Source organism: Macrotis lagotis, chromosome X (assembly GCF_037893015.1).
Source record: "Macrotis lagotis isolate mMagLag1 chromosome X, bilby.v1.9.chrom.fasta, whole genome shotgun sequence".
Taxonomy (NCBI): Eukaryota; Metazoa; Chordata; class Mammalia; order Peramelemorphia; family Peramelidae; genus Macrotis; species Macrotis lagotis.
The window spans coordinates 371,687,462-371,707,905 of NC_133666.1; positions in this window are offsets into that span (position 1 = coordinate 371,687,462).

Genomic DNA, 20,444 nt, shown 5'->3' on the forward strand with positions numbered 1-20,444 from the left:
CCTCCAACTAAGAAAACAGTCTGAGTCTGGCTATGGGAAGAAGACCTACTGAAAACGCTAAGGCAGAAGGCCATGAAAGGCAAGTCAGCAAAATGCTCTGATTTAGAGAGGGGAATTGAAGAGATAGATTGAAGAGGAAAGGGCCATTGGAATTCCTGTCCACAAAGATGGTTCAACATGAGACCAGAATAATTGCTGATGACAAAGAAGCTACTGATTTCAAAAGACAACACAACTGGTGTTTCAAGTTCATTAAACGGAATGGATTAATTAAGTATGTGTGCATGCACCAGACTCACTACCCAGGGAGTGCTTGTGGTCAACCACAGAGCAGAGCATAAGCAGGATAGCAGTCCCAGGCTCTCTTAAGACAGTGCTTCATCAGGGCAGCTAGGGGGCGTAGTGGATAAAGCAGCGGCCCTGGAGTCAGGAGCACCTGAGTTCAAATGTGACCTCACTTAATAAATGCCTAACTGTGTGGCCTTGGGCAAGCCACTTAACCCCAATTACCTTGCAAAAACTAAAAAAAAAAAAAAAAAAATGAAAGACAGTGATTCATCATCAAACAAAGAAGGGGACAAGTTAATGGATCGGAGTTTTGACAGTGATGAAAAATTGTATGAATTTTATGATGAATAAAACTTGAATTCAATAAAATTATTTAATAAATTGATTTTCAAATTTTGGGTCCCAAAATTAAGGTGTGTACCATGGCAAAACATGATAATTGGAAAAATTGGTCATGAGTAGGCTAAGAAATATAATAAAAATAAGAATTCTACCTAAATTAATCTGTTTATTCATTGGCATACCAATCAAATACCCAAAATAATATTTTATGGAGCTAAAATAATAACAAAATTCTTCTGTTAAAAACAGAACATCCAATGACATCATTAAAATAAAAACAAAACTAAAAGAAGGAGACTTCATTTGCTTTGTTTCTTATTCAAAGTTTATCAATTTGTTTTGATAATCAAAACAATCTGGCATAAAATAAGAAACTGAATAGTGGATCAGTGAAATAGATCAGGTGCACATTAATAGTAAATGATAAAAGTAAGTAAATATAATAAATCCAAAGACCCAAGTTTGTTGGAACAAAACTTTATTAGATGACAAATACAGCTGGAAAAACTGGAAAACTATATGGCAGAAACTAGTTATAGACCATCATATATCAAAATAAAGTGCAAATTTATACATAATATTTCAAATAAGCAAATTAAGAGAGCATGGAACAGTTACTCTGTCAGATATATGAATAAGAGTAGAATTTAGGATGAAATAAAATTTAGAAAATATTACAAAATGTATAATGAAATATTTTGGTTATATAAATTTAAAAAATGTACAAATAAAAAAGTACAACAAAAATTATAAGAAAGTCAAAAAGTGGGTGGAAAAATTATGCCAATAATTCCATAAATATATTGAAAAATAAAAAAGATTATAGAGATATAATTCATTCCCCAGTTGATAAATGGTCAAAGGATAAGTATAGGCAGTTTTCAGACAAAGAAATGAAATTTAAACACACACAAATACACACACACATACACAAATATATTTATATAAGGGTAAAATATAAAGGTGTATATATATATATATATGTATGTATATATGCATGAATATATTCCTATACGGTGATATGAAAAATGTTCTAAAATCACTATTGATTAGAGAAATGCAATTAAAATAACTCTGAGGTACTACCTGACAACTATCAGATTGGCTACTATGACAGAAAAGGAAAATGATGCATAATGCAGGTAATATAGAAAAATGAACATTAACTTACTGTTTAAATTGATTCAATCATTCTAGAGTGGATATTGAAACTATGCACAAAGGTCTATGAATCTCTGCAAATTCAGTGATCCAGGAATACCACTAGTAGGTCTGTATACCACAGACATTTTAAAAAATGAATAAAGTATCTATTTTTTTAGGTTTTTGCAAGGCAAATGGGGTTAAGTGGATTGCCCAAGGCCACGCACCTAGGTAATTATTAAGTGTCGGAGGCCACATTTGAACACAGATACTCCTGCCTCCAGGGCCGGTGCTTTATCCACTGTGCCACTTAACTGCCCCCTGTTGTTTTTTTTTTTAGAGAAAGATTTTATTTATTTTCAGTTTTGCAATTTTCCCCTATTCTTGCTTCCCTCCCCCCACCCTCCCACAGAAGGCATTCTGTTAGTGTTTACATTTGTTCCATGTTATATATTGATCTCAGTTGAATGTGATGACAGCAAAATTGTATAAAGTATCTATTTGTACAAAAATAATTATAGTAACTCTTTTTGCGTTGACTAATTAGAAATTGAGGGGCTGCTTATCAATTTGGAAGTAAGTGAGTAATCTATGATATTTTATTTGAAGAAATACTATTGTACTATAAGAAATGAAAAGTAAGATGATATCAGATAAACCTGAAAAGATTTACATGAACTAATTTAAAGTGCAGTGACCAGAACCAGGAGAACATTGTACATAAGAGCAGTAATATTTTATGATTATCTATGAACAACTTTTATTCTCATAGATAGTCCCAAAGCACTCATGATAAAACATGCTCTCTCCACTCCAAGATAAAGAGCTAAAACTGAAGCATGCATTTTTCACCTATTTTCTTCATTTATTGAGCCTCTTTTATAAGATGAATAATACAATGAATAATATAAGATGACTAACAATAAGTTTTCATGTTACATGTGTAACATATATAAGATTACTTACTCTTTCACAGAAGAAGGAGGAAGAGAAGAATAGAATTTGGAACTTAAAACTTTTAAAAATGCTTTAAATTATTTTACATGTAATTGAGAAAAATAAACTGCAATTTTTTTAAAAGTCAATTTTCTTTGCTTTCTCTTTGTGACTCCTAAAGTCAGAATCAGGATTAAACATTTGGAACTGGCAGGGATCTGGTCTTCATAATTATTAAAAGAAGAATTTTCTGCCACAACTGATCTATACAATTATAGAATTATTGCCTTTCTACCTTGTGACTACATGGGTTCCCTATTACAGGCAGGTTCAAAGCAAAATCTGAATGAACATTTAGAGAAGGAATAAAAAGAATCCTATGTTAGCTAATAATCCAAATTAGGTGACCTCTAAACACCATTATATATTTACTTAAAATGTACAAACTTAGAATATTCAATAATTTTTCTGAATTATTGAGAGAAAAAAATTCTCTTTAATTTGGTTGCTTCTTATTCAGATTTTTGTAATTCTAAAAAGAAGAAAGTGACAACTATCAGAAATGTCAAATTTCATTCATCACAAAATCATTCAGTCTTATAACTAAAGCTTTCATGGTTTTAATATTGTGTTTTATGAAGAAGAGTTAGGATGATAAAAAGGCAAAAAATATTTTTTCAAGTTCCCTTGTAAGAGACCCAGGAAAAAAAATCATTAATTCTAAGAAACTAAGGATATTCCTGAACTGTCTTCTATTATGAATTAATCAATATTCTCCCAAACTTTTAAGGAATCCTTACAGACATTTTCTATCTCCCTAAATAACACTCATGATTCACTTCATAGATCAAATATAAATTGAAGAGTGTCTAAAGTTTTGAAATAACTATTTTCTATATTCAAGGGTGTTAACTTTATGATTGGAGGACAATATGCCCATGTCCACCTTGATAGCTGAGAATGTGGATACATCCTATTTTTTTTTTAATTTCTTAGCTTTTTTTAATTCCTAAGAAGTTAGAACTACAATAATTTCTTAGTAAATATTCACTAACAGATGATGACACCTTAGGCTAAAAATTAAAGACATTTATAGTATAATTTTATTCACTTAATAAAGATGAAGGTAGCAGAAGAAAAATATTATAAAATTTAAATTTAATTAATAAAGTACTGAAGAATAACATTTTCGTTTCTTGATGCAGGAATGATGGATTTCTTTATTAATGATTGAGCATATCTAGCAAGAATTGGGATCTGATCAGAAAGGAATTAAGCTGAAATGCCGAAAGGAGAAAAATAGTATTTACATTGATAGAAGGGAATTATCAATATAAAAGCAAATATTCTAGATTTGGATATAAATTTCAAAAGTAAAGATAAACAACTTAAATTATATGTCAATCCAAGTGAATAAGAGAGACAGAGTCAAATATGCTGTTAAATGACATTTGTCAAAAATCCCCAATATGAAGAAACTAAAGGTTAGAGAAGCAAAATGACTTGCTTATGACAACATAACCTACAAGTAACAGCCTAGTACAACACACCATCCATTAAACTATGTTGCAAAATAATTTTAATTGTTTTCTAAATGATACCATACATAATCATTTTATAGCAATTACTTTTCCTTGTTTTTCTTTGGGTTTGTAAACTTGCATGTTACTTAGTCTTTGTGTCTTCTTGAAAGGGCAAGACTGATACATTCAATGAGAATAGCACTTACCATCTCTGTCTTCTGGTGTCTTTCCAGTTATCTTCAGTTTATCAGAAATTGCAGACAATGTTTCTGAGATAACAATTGATATGTCTATAGAAACTCTGGATTTTAATATGAATGTCATTAATGGCTTGGATTTATTTATAGTCTCAAAGAATAATTTTAGTATTATCTCAATGATAATGGGTGATCTTTATCAGATCTTAGAGAATTTCAAATGTATATTAAGACTGGCTAAAGGTAAATGTCGCACAAATTTTCTTTTTTGTTTGTTTTATTTTTATTTTATCTTCAATTTATGGAGGAAAACATTATTTCGATAACATAGAACAATGAAAAAAGATGATTGTCCATTAAATATTTGTGATAAATATATTTATAGATTTGTCATTTTCAGTATGAGGAATTAGGATTAAGGGAAAAAATATATAGGATAGTTTTAAAAAGTGTTTATCAGATTTTAAGAATTTGGGGTTTTTTTTTGAGGTGCGGTTATTTTGTTTTGATTTGTTTTTCTTCCTCCCAATGGGGATAGCATTATCCATAGTCAGTCTCAAAGAGTTGTCCTAGTTCTTTGAACTGCTGAGAGGAGTTACTTCCATCAAGGAAGATCATCTCACAGTTGTTTATGTGTACATTGTTCTCTTTAATTCAGTAATGTTATGGTAATTTCTTTGAAATGTCATTGATCATATAAATTAGTGTAGGTAAAATTGTCATTTTTATAATATTAGCCCTTCTTGTTAAAGGACAACTAAAATTTATCCAATTATGCAAATGTGATTTTATTTATATGAAAATGTTTATATACCTTTGTTCAATAATTTCCTGGTTATTTTGGCAAGTATAATGCCAGGTATTTTATATTCTCTCTAGATCTGTTTTCCATGAGGTACCTCTTAGTATCTCTTCTTACACCATTATGAGTGTGTATGTATATATATGTGCTTATATGCTGATATTGATTTATGTGAATTTACTCATAGCCTGCTACTTTATTAAAATTATTGTTTCTTTCAATTAACTTTTCAGTTGGGTCTTAGAATAATTCCAAGTATATCATCATATCATCTGGGGAAAAAAAGATAGTTTATTGAGGTTTTTGTTTGTTTGTACTTCAATACATATTCTGATATCTTTTATTTCTATTGCTTCTGTTATTGTTATTTCTAAAATTACCAATAAAAAATAAACTAAAATAAAATTGGTGATAGTGGGCATCCTTGTTTCAGACTGATTTTACTGGGAAGGTTTCCAGTTTAATCCTCATTACAATAATTCTTGCTCTTGCTTTCAAATAAATTATTTTCTTTTAATCAATATATGAAAAATTCATTCAAATCAACACTTTCAAGTATTTTAATAGAAATGTATATTGAATTCATCAAAAGCTTTTTCTGTATATATTGATATTGTCATATGGTTTTAAATAACTATTGATATAATTGCTTATGTTAATAACTTTATTTCTATAAAAGAATTCCAGTATGCATGGCATAAATGCCACTTCATTATAATGTATATATTGATAGATACCATATATATATATATATATATATATAAATTTTTCTTGAGTGTTTTATTTAGCAATTTTCTTCTATATCCATTAATAAAATTTACCTAGAATATAATATTCTCTCTCTGCTTTTATCTTTTCCTGGTTTAGATATCAGTATCTTATTTGTGTAATAAAAAGAGTTTGGTAGAATATCTACTTTACCTATTATTCTGATTTTTTAAAAAGTGGAATTATGTAACATTTAAATGTTTGAGAGAATTCATTTGCAAATGCATCTGGGTCTGGAGGTTGTCTCTTTGAAAACTCATTTATGTTTCATTCAATATCTTTTTCTAAAATAGCTCTACTTAGATATTCTATTTCCCCTTTGATAATTTAGGGAATTTTTATTTTTTAAATAATGTTCAATTTCATTCAAATTGCTAAATTTATTGGGATTATTAAGCAAAATAACTCCATCTAAGTGCTTTAATTTCATCTTCATTAGTAGCAATTTTAATTTATATTAATAACGAAATGTTTTTCTTCTTTCTTTTTGAAAAACATCAAATCAAACAATTTTTCATATTTAATTTGTTTTTTCTCATAAAATCAAGTCCAAGTTTTATTCTTTCATTTTTAGATCTCAATTTTTATTAGTCACATTTTCAATTTTAGCACTTTGAATTTAATGTTTAATTACAGATTTTGCCATATATCATAGGTTTTCACATGGGTTTCATTATTGTCATTCTTTATGATGAAATTATTCATTATTTTTACTCTTTGTTCTTTAAGCTACTCATACTTTAAGATTAAGATTTTTTAATCTTCAATTAGTTTTCAATCCATATCTCTTGTGCGCTTATTAAACATAATTTTATTACATTATGATCTGAAAAGGAAATTTTTTCTTTTAACATAAAATTTTTATGTACTACTTTATGGTCAATCTTTATAAAGTTGCCATGAACTGCTGAGAAAATGGTGGATTACTCTCTTTTTTCCATTCAGTTCTTTCCAGATATTTATCAAATCTAGTGTATTTAAAATTCCATTTACTTCCTTAATTTCTTTCTTATTTATTTTCTGTTATTATTTATCTAGCTCTCAGAGGTGAAGATTAAAGTCCTCTATTATTATAGCACTGAAGTTGGGAGAATGGGCATGGGGTTAGGGGCTAAAGGTGCTAAAAATGTTGCTAAGAAAAACTGGAGTCAGGTAAAGATTCAGTCTCGTAACATGAAAGAATTTTATGAAAATATTGAGTTAAAAGAGTTTTAGGGACAGAATTTTATTTAAGTATTACTGTGCACTAAAAGAAAAGAGGGACTAAAAGGCAGGAAGCTACTGATTCCTAAAAGTCAAAGCCACCATGAAAAATTGAGTGGTAAGGAAATATATAAGAGCATAAGAGGCTATTTGGGGGATGATTCTCCCCAAGACTAGGCCAACTTCCCAAAGGAAAAAACCCACCAACACAGTATAAGTAGTAAAGAAAGGCATAGGGACAGAAGACTTTGGGGGATCACACTTCTCCAGTGAGGGCTGCCCTCTGAAAGAAGAAAACAGCACAACTCAGTCATGAATAAACTTTTAAAGTTCGACATAGGAAGACAAAGATGTAGTTGGGAATAGGAGTAGGTATCTCAGAAAGCAAATATGAAGTAATTAGTTATAATTTAATGAAGAAGGGCAATGACCCAAAGACTTAATCCTTTCAAGTTAGGACAAGGACCATTGTTTTCTTGACAGAATTTCAGGAAAAGGAAGGTACTTTACTCAAAGTTCATTGATCTCATCTCCATAACTTAAGGAAAGATCTATGTATTGGGTTTGATAAATATAAATTGATAACTACAATTAATTAGATTAACAATTATAAAACACATTTTTCTATTTATAATTTCCCCTACTTTAGTACTTCTATATAAGATCAAAATTTATTTTGCATTTTCTATGATACTTTTATCAAGTTAATTACTCCATTCAATTAAATCTATGTGGTCTGAGACCACAATTACTGCCTCTGCCTTTTTAAAAACAATTGAAATATAATAATGTCTATTCCAGTACTTCATTTTTATTTTGTGTGCATCTCTCATTCTTAAATGTATTTCTTGTAAACAATGTATTTTTAGACTCTTATTTTTAATATATTGGTTATACATTTCCATTATTATATGTGAATTTCCCTTGATCTCCTTTTTCCCTCGATATTTTCCTTCTAAGTCTTTCCCTTTAGCATAGTATATGCTGTCGTGAAAATGTTCTTGTTTTCTGTGCTACTACATTATCCTGATATGGGCTCACTCCTTACCCACACTCACAACCAAAGACCATTGCTACACCTTCTGAATAAAAAAAGCAAAGTCCTTCAGTCTTCCCCAACTCAGAAGCTGCTATTACTTAAATGAAAGTTGGTGACATGACCTTTCAATGAGGTGAATGTTGAGGTGTAATTTCTTGAAAACTAGTAGTCAAATCCAGGCCTGAATTTCATTCTTGCCTAGTTGAGCCCTTTTCCTGAGGACAAGATTCCTAACCTCCACAGAATCTCCAAACAAGTCCAAATCTCACTTCTTAATGACTCCAGATAAAACACACCCTCCATAGAGACCCCAAATGGTTCCAGTCTCTGTAGAAATCATACCACCCTACGTCCTATATCCCATACCATATACAAAGACTTGATCTCCCCACTACCCTTTGCTGGACTCTGCTCAGATCCAACCTGCTGTTACTTACTTCAATAAACAACTTTGCATTCACATCCATTTGTAGTGTGATCTTCCTTTATCCTGAGGGTTCACCTTTGAGTTTTCACTGGTCTCCTTCTCCAAAATACTACTCAATGGTCTGACTTTTGTTGATTCAGTGGAAATAGCCTATACTTTACTAGACCAAACCTCAGGCCCTAGAAGTCCTGTCTTTTCTGAAATGCTCTCAATGTATATTAAGAAGACAATTACACCTTTATTTTTGCTGTTCTACATTCATTTCATGGTGTTTTTCTGTTTGTGGAGGAAACCTGGAGAGCTGTGGAATTTCTGACCTATTCCATCTTTCAAAAGTTGGGCATGGAGAAGAGTGTCCAAACTATGTCAGAGAGCTTGATTTCTGACAAAAACTGAAAGATACTTTTAAGAAAATGGGTTATGAAAACTTAGGAAGTATAGTAATATTCTCAAAAACTCAGTTTTTATTTCACTAATATCCTGTTACAATAATCTCATTACATGCTTTTGATATGGTTTAGTCTTGTAAATCATGGAAATCTTACTATAATAGTCTATTTGATTTTCAGTAACACAATTGACAAAATTTTTTTGTTACTTTTCTGAGTAAAGTAAAATGATATGAACTGCAGGATTATACAAGGTGTTCTGTTCAGAAAGGATTAAGGTCCTGATGAAAAGTGTATTCCTTAATGGTCAAATGTCAATTTTAAGATATACCAACAGGCATTTTTCTTTTAGTTTTTTGCTAGATGGTAATTTTGTCAATGCTGTGGATAAAGACAGATAGAAATCTTATCATATCTGTAGATGTCATGCTATTTGGATATGAAGTTAATATATTTCAGGTTAGATAAAAATTTAAAAAGAAAAAAGTTTGCATGAATACATCAAATAAAATAAGGTGCAATTTAATAACAATAAGTACCAAGTTCTACCCTTGAGTTCAAAAAATGAACTTCACAAATGTAGAATGAGGAAGGCATAGACTTAAATTTATTACTATGAAAAATAATTTGGAGAATTTTAAGAAATCAAAACTCAATTTACATTCACACTCTTCCTTGTGTAATCCATGCCAGATTATGATTAGATGAATATAACCCAATGCTCATTTTGTTATCATTCAAAATGTGTTCCCTGTATGTGAATATAAATTTATTTACTCAGATAATTTTTCCTTCATTAGAGAGATTTTCTGACTTTTTCTTTTCATATCTGGTTAGGTAGCTAGATGGCACAGTGGATAGAGCCCAAGCCCTGGAATCAGGAGGACCTGAGTTCAAATCTGGTCTCACACACTTGATACTTATTAGCTGTGTGACCTTGGACAATTCACTTAATATTGATTCTTTTGTATTCATCCCCATCTCACATAATCTTGAGCCACATCTGACCACTGAACCCAAAAGGCTTCAGAGGAGACAGTAAAGCTTGCACAGCCCTCCCTCACTTAAATCCAATTCAGGTGCATGACATGGCATCACATGATATCATGTTCTTCAAGGATGAAGGACAAATAACAATGACAACCACCACTGTGTGTGTGTATGTATATATGTCTATTCATATTTCCCTGAAAGTAAGCTCGAGCATGATTTTTCAGGATATAAGTAATAAGACACCCCCAAAAAAATAAACCCCAGTACAGATCATTAGAAAGACAGATTCATTTAGTACTTCCATTGGAAAACATAACATACAGATTGAATGACAAAATAATAATATTAATATTATTAATATTATTAATAATATTAATATAAAATTATATATAAATAATATGGTTGACATTAATGTTTAAAATAAATGATAATATAAATTATAATTTCACATTTGTAAATATATAAGCTTGTGTCTTTAGGCAAGAGGTAAACTGATGAAATCAAAACTTACTGCCAAATGACCAATCACAGTTCAGACACAATGCACAAATAACATGCACACTTGATAAGTTCCAAATGGAAAGAAAGCACCACTTCTAATCATCACTAAAAGCAAGAAAAATAATACTGAACGTGTTTCAGACAGCTATGTTCTTGAAACCAAAAAACTATGTGCACACAAGCAGTTATAAGGAAGTAGGTCAATTTATTGCTGCTATTCTTTTTGTAGGGTGGCCAAAGAGCGGATGCTTGTCTGGGATTTAGCCAGTACTCTCCACACCAAAAACATGCAGAACTTCTTTCAGAGAGAATAGATCAAATAATGACTCCTGTGGGTAAGTCTATGTATCTCCAAACTCTTGATGTTGCAATAAACAAGTCATTCAAAGACCATTTATACATGGAAATCAATGACTATTTAAAATAAAATGGGGAGCAGTGTGGAAACTTTGTGAAAACTAGCTTGCAAGCAATCATGACTTGGGTGAAGAATACAAGTGATAAAATCACTGACATCTATGTTGCTGGTGCACTAAGCAGGCTACTTAGACAAGAATTGCTCATTTAAGGAAAGTTCTATTGGTGGACATGAGACATTGGGGTAAATGTTTTCACAGAAAATGGATGTTGACAAGAGAGCAATGTCTCTTAGAAGCTCTCTCATAAAACTTTGAAACTAAGGATTGTAATTAAACTTTCAAGAGACAGAACCCACAGAGGGACCCAATGAGGCAGTTCTCCTATTCAAAGTAACGTGGAAAAGAACAGAAAGGCTCCACTCCCTGGAGTCTGATGGGCGGCCCGCCAGAGGGGTGGCCCGCCAGAGCGAAAGAACTTCAGCCTCCCGGAGGCAGCCCCAGGATGCTGAGAGCCCCAGCTCACAGCAGCGGGGGAGTCTCCTGAGCTACGCCCCCAGGGAGCACCAGGCTCAAAGTGGGGGAAAAGCGGGGGACCTCTAACAGAATGAGCCTGTGAAACGCAGCTCTCAGGGCACACAGCCCAGAGCCAGGAACAGAAGCAGGCAGAGCCAGGAAGCAGGAGCCCCCAGGGCATAAGCCCTTTGAACCTAGGGAGGGGAGTGAAGAGAGACACTGCAGAGCTCTGTCCTCTGTCCCTGGAACAGGACTCTGGGGCTCTGAACACATTCAGATCCTGATCGCAGTCTAGCCCCCCCCCCCATAGAACAGCAGGGCACCCCCCTCCACCTCAACCCTGTGGCAGAGAGGGATAGATATGGTCATTCACAGACCAGGAGGGAGGACAGAGCCTCACACACACACTGAGATCCTTGTGGGAGTGTCCCAAAAGATCAGGAAGCACCCCCCAAAAACAGGCTTAGGCTGGGAAAATGAACAAACAAAGAAACAAGAGGAAGACCATTGAGAAATATTTTGCAAATGAGCCCAAGAAGGATCAAAATACTCAGTCTGAAGATGAGGAAGCACAAGCTCGTGCATCTAAAGACTCCAAGAAAAATAGAAATTGGGCTCAGGATATGATAGAGCTCAAAAAAAGACTTTGAAAATCAAATGAGGGAGTTAGAAGAAAAACTGGGAAAAGAAAGGAGAGAGATGCAGGAAAAACATGAAAATGAGGTCAGCAGCTTAGTCAAGGAAATCCAAAAAAATGCTGAAGAAAATAGCATGTTAAAAAACAGCTTAGGTCAAATGGATAAAACAGTTCAAAAAAGTTATTGAGGAGAAGAATGCTTTAAAAAGCAAAATTGGCCAGATGGAAAAAGAGATAAGAAAACTCTCTAAGGAGAATAAATCCTTCAGACAAAGAATAGAATTCAGGGGGATTGATGAATTTACCAGAAATCAGGAATGAATACTTCAAAACAAAAAAAAATGAAAAATTAGAAGAAAATGTGAAATATTTCATTGAAAAAACAACCGATATGGAAAACAGACTTAGGAAAGATAATTTGAAAATTTTTGGAATACCTGAAAGTCATGATCAGGAAAAGAGCCTTGACATCATTTTCAAAGAATTACGACAGGAAAATTGCCCTGATATTCTAGAAGCAGAGGGCAAAATAGAAATGGAGAGAATCCACCGATCCCCCCGAGAAAGAGATCCCAAAAAACCTACCCCCAGGAATATTATAGCCAAGTTCCAGAACTCCCAAGTCAAAGAGAAAATATTACAAGCAGCCAGAAGGACACAGTTCAAACATCATGGAGCTGCAGTCAGGAGCACATAGGACTTAGCAGCAACTACATTGGAAGCTCGTAGGGCTTGGAATACAATATACCAGAAAGCAAAAGAGCTTAGAATGCAGCCAAGAATGAACTACCCAGCAAGGCTGAATGTCCTCTTCCAGGGAAAAAGATGGACTTTCAATGAACCAGGGGAATTTCAAAGGTTCCCTTTGGAATGGCCAGAGCTGAACAGAAGGTTTGATCTTCAGATACAGGACTCAGGTGAAGCATGGAGATTGGAGGAGAGGGGGGAAATATGAGGGACTTAATGAGGATGAACTGCATGTATAGAAAAATGATACTGATAATATTCATATGAACCATCTCAGTTAATAGAGCAGGTAGAGGGATCTTTTGTAGTTGAAGCACAGGAGAAAGCTGAATTTGAAGATAAAATATGGTGTAAAAATGGAGTCAATAAGACAAAAAGAGAAATGGAATGGGAGAAAGAAAAAGGAGAGGGGGAATAGTCCAAGCTATCTCACATAATAAGATTTTTTTTTATTACAATGAGCTATTGCAATGATATGGAAGGGGGGAGGCAAGGGGCAATTAGGGAACCTTTGCTCTCATCAGAGATGCCTAGGAGAGGAAACAGCAAATATACTCAATGGGGTATAGACAACTGGAGTAAGAAGGAGGGGGGAGCAGGGGGAAGGGGTGGGGATGTGAATAAAGGAGGAGAGGATGGACCATGGGGGAACAGTGGTCAGATATAACACATTTTCTTTTTTTTTTTACTTCTTGCAAGGGGCTGGGATTGGATGGCCTGCCCAGGACCATAGGGCCAGGTGGATTCTGGGCCTGAGGGGTGGTATGGGGTCTTGGGGCTTCTTGGCTCCAGGACCAGGGATCTGTCTGCTGCGCCACTTAGAGACCCTACAGCAGAGTCAGAGTGAAAGGAGAGAGAAAATATAGTACATGGTAGTGAAGAAATAAGAAAGGAGGGAGTTGCGATCAGCAATGTCAACGTTGGAAAAATATGGAAGGAACTTTTGTGATGGACTTATCATAACGAATGTGATCCACTCACAACAGAGTTGATGGTGTTGGAACAAAGACTGAAACACATTTTTTGTTATTATTATCATTTGGGCGAGGGTGCAGGGCAAGTGGGGCTGGGTGGGGCCACATAGCAGGGTGCTCATTGGGCGTCTGGGGCCAGATTCGGACCCAGGTGCTCCTGGCTCAAGGGCCAATGCTCTGTCTGCCACGCAGCCACCTCTATTATTATTACTATTTTATTTTATTTTGGGTCTTTTTTTTTTCTTCTTCTTTTTGCTTTTTGCAGGGCAGTGGGGATTGGGTGGCTTGTATGTCACATGGCTGGGTGATTATTGAGTTACGAGGCTGGATATGAACTCGGGTGCTCTTGGCTCCAGGGCTGGTGCTTCCTCCATTGCATCACCTGGCCATATCTACAATTATTACTATTATTTTTTTTAATTTTAATTTTTTTCTCCCCCCTTTACTTTTTTTGCCCAAGCAAGTCTATCTATATTCACGGGGGGAGGTGTATTTTGTTTATTGTAAACAAGTATATTTGATTAATGTAAAGAAAAACATTTTTACAAAATGATAATAAAAAATAAATTTAAAAAAATTTAAAAAAAAAAGAACATGATCCACCCACGACAGAGTGGTTGGTGTTGGAACAAAGACTGAAGCACATTTTGTATTATTATTATTTGGTGGGGGGTGCAGGGCAAATGGGGCTGGGTGACCTGCCTGGAGCCTCATAGCAGGGTGATCTTTGGGTGCCTGAGGACGGTTTTGGACCCTGGTGCTCCTGGCTCAAGGGCCAATGCTCGGTCCACCACCCAGCCACCCCTACTATTATTACTATTTTATTTTACTTTGGGTCTTTTTTTTCTTTTTTTCGTTTTTGCAGGGCATTGTGGTTGGGGTGGCTTGCATGTCACACGGCTGAGTGATTGTTGGGTGTATGGGGGCGGATATGGGCTTGGGTACTCCTGGATCCAGGGCTGGCTACCTGGCCATACCTACAATTATTACTATTTTTTTATTTTAATTTTTTTCTTTCCCCATTACTTTATCACTCAAACGAGTCTATATTTTGTGGGAGGAGAGGGTATTCTGTTTACTCTTAAACAAGAATATTTTATTAATGTATAAAAAATTGTTTGTACAAAAAGAGAATAAATAAATATAAAAAAAGAAAATAGAGTTGAAAAATTCTCAGAGTAGAAATTGAATTTTTTAATAGTTATGATGATATTCCAGATTAAGAAGACATAACTGAATTTGAATAAATGTAGATTTTTGTACGTGCATAAATGTAGCTTGTTGTCCTGGGGGGCGGGGGAAGACAATCCCAGAAAATAAGCCCTATTATATCTGTTGAAAAAAAAAATTATATAAGACCCAGTTTTATTTTCTGGGAAATATGGTATATGTGTGTATGATTGTGTATCTTGACATGGAAATACATATGGGATTTTTCTTCTCTAGTATAAGTGTATGCAATTTCTTAGTAACAGAAATGGTACTTTTACTTGTATTAGTAAAACAAATTTCTTTTAATTTATCTCCATTTTTCCCTGCCATATAGGATCCAACATATGTTTATAACAGAAAAAAGTAGTCCACAATTATTTATATTAAAAACTATTTAACAATCTTTTCTTCATCATCTATAAGGAAGTTATTAATTTTCTTAATAATCCAGCCTATATCTACAATAAAATTTTTAATAACAAAGCTTGAGAGATTGGTGCTTTTATGTTCATAGTAAACATTGGCTTATTTATACCCAAATGGTAGTCAGAAAGGCTAAATTATCCTAAAATACAAGGAGAAAGAAATTCCTTGTATTCACAAAGAGGGAGACTTTCCTAGCCTCTCTCAGTCTAATGTAACATGTATAAGCTTCTTGAAGGTAGGGCTGTCCTATTTTTGATGTCTAATACAGAATACACAATTTCGTTGATTGCTTGATTAGTAGTTCAGATCTTTGTTCTAGTTAGCATTTCATAATTTAGAAAATAAATTGACAAGCTAGAACCTGTTCAGGAAGTGATGAGGTTCAGAAGCAAACAGAATAATTGGAGGTTGTTTTGTTGTCAAGGTAATTGGGTAAAGCAATTTATCCAAGTTCAGGCAATGAATTTTATTGAGTATCTGAGGTTGGATTTGAACTCAGGTCTTACTGACTCCAGGACCAGTGCACTGTGTTATCTAATTACCCCAGAAACAAAGTATTTTCCAACAATTATTGGCTAAAGTGATTATGGAATTTTAATGTGGAAAAGAGAAAATAATAGTTATGAAGAGCTGAAAACTAGCAAAACCAAAAAAAAAAAAAAATGAAGAGGAACAAGTGAGTGGGAAAAAAAAAAAAAAACCTCAATAGGAAGCACAACAATTTTCTTCATTGGAAAGTTCGGTCTTACTGGAGGTCTTAATGGCAGAGTGTATATTTTAGTGAAATTGTATAAGTGGTTCTCCTCAACTATGGTGTGATTCTTCCAATCTTTATCCTATAGTTCTTGTCTAATTTCATAAAATGTGAAGGTCCCTTCTCACCTAAATCATCATAACACTTTCATTTATTTGTTTTTTTCTTCCAGGATTTAACATTAGAAAAAAGCATGTCAAAGCTATTTTTCCTTTCTCCTTCCCTCCCTCTTCCTCTCCCTCCCCTTCTCCCTCTCTCCCTCTCTGCCTCCCCCTTCCTCCTCCTTCTCCTTTTCTCCTCCTCCTTTGCTCCTACTCGTTCTTCTCCTCCTCCTTCTCCTTCTTGTTCTTCTTCCTCTTTTTCCTCCTTCTCCTCCTCCTCTTCTTCTTTTAAATATAATTTGACAACTTTACCCAACACAGTCTGTCAAGTACTATTTAAATACATGAGAATATGAAGCATATTCCTTTTATATTATTGCTGGAAGAGACATGAATATGTCTGTGCCTTGAGGCATATTTCCAATAGTTAATTATTAATATCTTTGATTTTCTTTACTCTTCATCACTTTGAAGTCATATTATTTTGAGGAATAATGGAATTTGACACTGGAAATAAAAAATTTCTCTCCAACAAACAGAAGTTTTAATTAAGTACTCATACCTTTAGGAGAAAATTAAACACTATATGTGAAAAATTTCATTCAAAAAATATTTCATTTAAAAAATACCTCTAGAATATGATATACATCCCATTCTTAGATTCAGACATTAGCTAATATTTATATATGTATATATATATATATATATATATATATATATGTATATAAACTTTTGACAATATAAAGAATATGAGCACTTGGAGAATGACTTTTTTTTCTAAAGGATATCGTTTCAAGATAAAATGTTTAGTGTTTATCTGATAATGAATAATTATATTGTACACTCAGATAAGAAATTTTCTTTTTTTTCCCCAGCTCTCTCTTGTGCAAAAGATGACTTATATGTTGATAGGAGTACTGTGTCATGGGGAATGACTTTCTTTTTCTTCTTTTCTTTCCTTTACTGATCAAAAAGAACAAGAAAATTAATTTTGTAAACAGTAAAAAAATAGTTTATAATTTAAATCTTTAATTGGAAGGAAATTTGGAATTATGTTATTAAGTTTAAGTTTTTACCAAATGTTGGTACTTTCTTTACCTTATAGATAGTTATATGGCATACAACTTTGGCCTGCACAATACTCACTTGGTCACTTCTACAATTTACTACCAAGTCTAAGCACAGAATGAATAAAATGTATGGAAAGAGGGTGAAATGACAGATTAAATGAGATATTAGTAAAATAATATGAATCTTAGAACAGTACATGGTTTATCAAAGCCTGAATTTTCAATTATGATGCTTCTTTCTATTTGACACTCCTTTTCCTTCATAACTGGTTTATCACTGTGTCACCAAAAACCACAATGAGCGTTTAAGTAAACTATTAGATTTCATTCTTTAAAGTATGAAGCTGAATTATATGAATAAGTTGATATGTCATGTGATATTTCAATTTTCATTTTTTATCAATTACTTTTTAAATATTTATAAACAGAGTAAGGAGGCTATTATATTATGAAATATTTATAATATGCATATGAATCATTTATCTGATCATTGCATTCCAATCCTTTTAATTTCATTTTCATTCCTTTTTGTCCAGAACATGCTGCTGCAGTTGCATTCATTCCAGTTTTACTTTCAAGAGTGACTGTCTGCCATATAGCATGCTTGTGACTTTGGGGAGATGGATATTGCATGTGCTCTAACTTCTTAATGTTTTATTTTTCTCCCCATTCTGTGCAATTACACTGCTCCTGGTAAAATAAGATATCAAAAAAAAAAGGAGAAGAAAAAAAGAGAAAAAGGACGTGCTAAGAAATAAATTTCTGTTATCTGATCTATGTGAAAAACAAAAAGAAGATTGGATTAAGATGGGAAAAAGGTTTTGAAGATTTAGGATAGGAAGATCGAGAGGCAGAAAGTTATGTTCATTGCAAACACTTGTAACTCCTAAAGAAATCATTGTTATTAAAATTGGAAAGACTGTCTCTATTCAAAAAGACTCAGAGTTAAATCAGACCAGTATGTTCAATAAAAGAGAAAAAAAGCAATTAAAATAGGATTTATGGAAATGAATTAATTATTTTACTGAGCATGGTCATCCAAAAAGCTGGTCCTTTTGAAAATTAATTTATATGTACACTAAGTATATTGGGTCCAGTAGATTTTTATAAATTCAAATAAATTTAAATCATCAAACATCCATGGAACTACACTATTCTTTTAATGGCATATGTTGTTTGCTTCCATTCAATAAAGGTTTTTTTTTTGAGGACATAAGCATAATACACAGCATGAAAATACTAAGGAAGGAAGAATGCAAATTAAAAATAAATATTCTGTCCTAAAGAAAGTTACAATCAAATGGAGAGATAACTAGTACATACACTGAATATAACAAGTGACTTAAAAGTAATAAACTAGAAGTCAAAAAGGAAAGGTTGAGAGGTTAGATAAGGAGATATTTGCTTCTATCAGGGGATTAAGGAAGGTATGAAAGAAATGTAATGACATTGGTCTTAAAGAATAAATGAATTTCATTAAACAGAAATGAGATCTTTTAAAAGCATGCATGGATGCTAGATTTTCTATACCTACAAACATACATATCTATTTGTGTATGTGTATATAAATATATATATATATATATATTCATGTGTGTGTGCATATATATATGTGTGTGTGTGTGTGTGTGTGTGTGTGTGTGTGTGTGTGTATACACAGTTATCACATGATAGGACAAGATAAACGGATGTTTCTACCCATAAGGCAATGGGCATGAAGGGGAATAGTGTGAAATTAAACTCTAAAAGTTTAAGTGATATAACAGAGGTCTTTAGTGTCAACATAAAGAATAAATATTTTATACTTTTATCAGAATATTATAACAGTTCTGAGGCACATTTGGACCAGGGAGAAATTTCAAAACTTCTCCCTCTTTCTAAAAATTTTTACATAAACTGCAAAAAATTTTGGATACCTAGAGGAAAGGAGATTTTTCAACTTTCTTAGTAAATAACTTGTATAATTGAGAAAATGATATCGAGATATGATTTAAATACTTCTATCTAAAACATGATTGCATTTTCTCTTGGAAATATACAAATGGTCCTTAACTATATAAAATATCTTCTCTTTAAACATATTTCATTTTTCCCAAAAATATGTAAAGATATTTTTCACAATTCATCTTTGGAAAATTTGGGATACTATTTTTTTCTGCCTCTCTTTTTTCTGTGCCCTGCCCCCCAAGAGAGTGATTTGATATAGGTATTACATATACAATGATGTCAGACATAATTCCATTACTCTTATTGTGAAAGCAGAATCAGAACAAAGTGGAAAAATCACAGGAAAGAGAAATCCAAATTAAGAAACTACAGTAAGTATGCTTTGATCTGCATTCAGATTTCATAGCTCCTTCTCTGGATGTGGATGGCATATTTCCATCACAATTCTTTTAGAATTATCTTTGATTGTTGTAATGTTGAAAGGAGCTAGACCTGTTATGGTTGATCATCAGAAATTACAGTTGTTACTCTATATGATTCCTTGGTTCTGATCAATTCACTCAGCATCAGTTCATATATGGCTTTCTCTAGAATACACTTGTTCATGATTTTTATAGAAAAAGAGTAAATCACTAACTTCATTTATCACAACTTTTCAGTCTTTCCACAATGAATGGGCATATGTTCAATTTCCAATTCTGTGCTACCCCATACCCCAAAAGAAGAGCTACAATACATATTTTTTGTACATGTCTTTTTTCTTCTTTATGATCTCTTTTGGATTAAAAACCTAGTTACTTATATTACTGGAACAAAGGGTATGCAGTTTTATTGTTCCATATTGTTCTTCAGAATGGTTAGATCAGTTCACACCTCCCCCAAGTTTCCCCACATCCTCCCACATCATTTTCTTTTTTTTGTCATTTTAGACAACCTGATAAGTCAGAAGTTGTCTTAAATTAGATTTATCTAATCAATAATTTCCTCATCTAAAAACTGCCTGTTCATATCCTTTGACCAATTTATTAATGGGGTATGACTTGTATTCTTTATCAGAAACATAGGTTTTAAAAATTGTTTTCAAGCTTTCTGCTTCCCTTCCAATTCTGGTTCCATTGGTTCTGTTTGGGCAAACACTTTTTTTAAAAAATTT